Raw genomic sequence first — 4,444 nt, 5'->3', positions numbered from 1 at the left:
GGCTTCCTCGTTGCTTCCCTTACATGGACTCCAAGTCTGCCGGGTTGCTTTTCTTTCAAAAATAAGTTCTGTGAAGTTTTAGGTCAACTGGACTCCGTTTGATTTTCCTTTTCTGTGATACTCTAAAACAAGGAAAAAACAGAAACTGGCACTAGGCTCTAGGTTAATAGGTTAGTCCCAAAAATCATATAAAATAGCATATAAATGCTTATAAAACATCCAAGGTTGATAATATAATAGCATGGAACAATAAAAAATTATAGATACGTTGGAGACGTATCACCTGGTTCCTTCAAAACATCGTGCCTTTGCATGGCGTTTGGCCCATCATTCAGTCCCTACTAATGATGTTCTCCAGCATAGAAATATTTGCATGGCGTTTGGCCCATCATTCACTCCCTACTAATGATGTTCTCCAGCATAGAAATATGGCTACATCAAGTGTGTGTCCTCTCTGTGGATCACCAAACAGCTGGCGCCATGCACTGATTGACTGCATTGCATCTCGAAGTGTATGGGCATTATCCAACGAGGAGACGGTTGAACATATGATCATGACCACCGAACCCAGTGCGAAGGTTTGGCTCTTCTCTATGAGTGAATCACTCCCAGCGGACCAGTCCACATTGATGATTGTCACGCTATGGGACATATGGAGTGCTAGAAGGAAAGTGATACACGAGAACATCTATCAAACACCTTTTGCTACTGATCGTTTTATCTCCTCATACCTACAACATATTCAGTTCATGCAAAAAGCAGAGCCAACAACGCATGCAACACGAGTCACGAACCTACTCACTGGCTACCACCACCGCCCGATCATGCTAAAATAAATGTGGATGTTGCTATGTCGAGGGACGGATCCTTTGGGTCTGCTGCTGCCATTGCAAGAGATGAAATAGGGATGTTCATGGGGGCCTCGGTGGTCGTTTTCGATTTCCTTACTGAACGCCAGGTGCTCGAGACCTTGGCCATAAGGGAGGCCCTAGCTCTTGTTGGCGATTTGTATACACCCAAGATCTCCATTGCGTCGGACTGTAAGGGCATGTACAATGGAGGCAGTAGCAAGGTGATGCCCCAATAATTACACGTAGATATATGTCAGTGAAGCTACGGTCCAAAACACTAGTACCCAATGCTATGATAGCCTCAGCGGACCCACCTTCTCCCTCTTAATGCACTTCTCTCTCTTGCTTTACTGAATCACAACCAATCCGTGCTGCTCATCTTTCTTTATTTTACTTCGCTCTCTCTTGCATTCCCTTCTTCTTTACTTTTCTCTCAGGGAGGAGGCGGTCTCCTATGCAAGCATCCGCTTTTCTCTGCGAGCAGCATATTAAGCAACCCCTGGACCATCCGAACCTACGTGGAGGCTGGGGCATCAGTCCAGCGTGTGGCGTTGTACATGCCCTAAGCTTGCAGTGGATGCTATCAAAGAAGGAAGTAATGCTAATTTTGGTGCCATACATCATGAAATAGTAGCTAGGACTAAGGATTTCTTAGTTTGTTCCTTTAGCCATGAATTTGGAACCTCTAATAGGGAGGCTCATAATCTCGCAAAGTTCGCTTTATCTCTTGGGTTTGGTTGCCATGTTTAGTTGGGCCAACCTGACTATCTCATTTTTGCACCTGTAAACATTGAGATGCCTTAATAAAGCTTTGTGAGATTCTTAAACAAAAATCCATTTCTCTTGTGTGGTATTCATTTTCTCTCGTCAATCCATCACATAGTGGAGTGGGGAGAAAAATCTAAATAAAGAGGTCTCACACCTGCTAAACTTTCAGGGTGGACTGAACTTTAGAACCACCTCCTGCCATTTATTCATGGGCCTTTTTAAGATTTCAAAAATTGTACATGGGAGCCAGCTGCTCCACCTCGTCGTCCTCCAGACCCGCTATCTTCATCGGAGCCGGCTACTGCACCTCTTCCTTCTCCTTCGACTCCGGCGAGTCCGGATGCAGGCCAGGTGCAATGCGGGCAGCGTGCCTTCCCCGGATCTCATCCTCAATCTGGAACCGGTGCTCCGGCGTGAGCATAGCATCGTTGTCTTCTTTTGTCGGGCCATGGCGAAGCCGGACGGCATGGGAAGAGCGGCAGAGCGGGAGATAGGTGGACTGGCTCCTGCTAGCGGCGCGGAGAGGGAGGAGGTGGATGTGGCTAGGGTTGGGGGACGCCTGCTGGCTTAAATAGTCGAATTTTGCCTCGGACGGTGAGCCAGAACGGTGCCACACGGCGTTCACAACACCACCGAGGAGACATCCATCAGACCGCCGGGTTTCCGAACGATTCAATGTGGGACCCCATCGTGAGTCCGACAACATGGCGGACGCGCTCGGTCGCATGCGAGCCTCCCCATATCCATCCCATATTTGAGCTGGATATGAAGGGTGTCGGTCGGCTCGAGCGTTTGAGACCTATTTGAGACATTCATCTGGATCGGGTTTTCTTGATAGATAATTGACCGAGCGTTTGAGCGGATTTTGGGGCGCGAGATGCTCTTACTCAGCACATATCTTGCACATGACAAGATGTGGATCTTGGCATCTTTACCACTACCGCTAAGTGCTAAGAGCATCACTAGTAGAACCCCTAAACCCTCAAACCCTTGTAGCAGTTTTAAGGGTTGAGAAGTGCCACTTTTTGACACTTTTAAGGGTTGAAAAACAGGGGCAAAGACTAGAACCCTCAAACCCAACCCTTAAACTGCTTTAAGGGTTGGATTTGAGGGTTCTAGTCTTTGCGTCAACCCCAACCTTTAAAACTGTCATTTCATATATCACACATTTCATCACATTTCATCATATGACATATCACAAATTCCATCACATTTGACATAAAACAATAATCATTCTAGTTATTATTACAACATCGAATAAAACAATAATCATTCAAATTATTACAACAATGTTTGAGCAAATTACACTAATTGTTCGAATCAAATAGGACATAGAAAAGTAAAACAAAGATACATCATGGGCCAATGCGCCGCCCATCCAACTGCCGGTGGTGCTCTATTAGATCATCCCGGAGCCGACCATGAGTGGTTGCATCCTCAATCTCACGATGTGCTTGAAGAAAAGCGTGTATGCGAGAAGGATTTCTTTCCGGTTGCACACGGGTACCAACATTGTCATAGAAACAAGGGAGGTTTAACCCTCTTTCATCCTCTAGGATCATGTTGTGTAGAATCACACAACATTTCATGATGTTCATCAAGGTTTTTTTGTCCCAAAACCGAGCTGGACCACGAACTATGGCAAACCTTGCTTGCAAAACACCGAAAGCTCTCTCAATATCCTTGCGGGCTGCCTCTTGTGCCTTGGTGAAATGAGCCTCTTTTCTTGTTAAGGGCACCCCATTTTTCTCCTTGATGGACTTCACAAGAGTTGCCCATTCAGGATAGATGCCATCGGTGAGATAGTATCCCATTGAGTACTCATTGTCCATGATTTTGTAGTTGCAAGCTGGAGCATCCCCAGAAATTAATCTTTTGAACAAAGGAGATCTATTAAGGATATTGATATCATTGAGTGTTCCCGGCAACCCAAAGAATGCATGCCAAATCCACGTGTCCTGAGATGCTACGGCCTCAAGCACAATGGTAGCATCACGGCTTTTACCGGAATACATTTCGTGCCATGCCTTTGGGCAATTTTTCCACCTCCAATGCATGCAGTCAAGACTACCTAGCATCCCCGGCCATCCCCTTTTTTCATTCATTTCCATTAATCTCTTTCTATCTTCCTCATTTGGTGCCCGAAGATACTGCTCACCGTACAGCCGAATGACCAACTTGGCAAACCTACGGACTGACTCCGTGGTTGTATCTTGCCCAATGCGAAGATACTCGTCGGTATAATCCGCGGGTATGCCATAAGCGAGTACCCGCATTGCCGCCGATATCTTTTGATATGCACTAAACCCCATGATACCGGTGGTGGATCTACGACGTTTAAAGTAATAGGAGGCAGCCTCACAATCGTTGACAATCTTCACAAACAAACTACGCCGCATTTGGTACCTTCTGCGGAAGAGACGAGGAGGGTATGTAGGTACCTCTGCGAAGTAGTCTTCCATCAAATGCTCGTGTCCGAGAGCGCGGTTCCGGTAGATGGTGACTCGCCCCATCTTCGACCCTCTCCTCTGATCCATCAGCCTCACGTTGTTTTCAAAGGATTGCACGTCGATGAGGAGGCTCATCATCTCGACGTCGTCGTATTGCAACAACTCGTCGATGTCCGAATCGTCGGATGACGACCAACCCGACGAATCGAACAACGAGTCCATGTCGTTGTTGTTCACCTCCATCTACACAATACAACAAACAATAAATTGTGAGTGCCAACAATGAATCAAAAAAGAAGAAAAATAAAACAAAAAGGAAGAACAGGAAGCATACCTGCGGGTTGGGGGCGGGCGACGGCCGGCGTCGAGGGGAGG

This window comes from Triticum dicoccoides, chromosome 1A, assembly GCF_002162155.2.
Source record: "Triticum dicoccoides isolate Atlit2015 ecotype Zavitan chromosome 1A, WEW_v2.0, whole genome shotgun sequence".
Classification (NCBI taxonomy): domain Eukaryota; kingdom Viridiplantae; phylum Streptophyta; class Magnoliopsida; order Poales; family Poaceae; genus Triticum; species Triticum dicoccoides.
Note: the sequence above shows the minus strand (reverse complement) of the source record.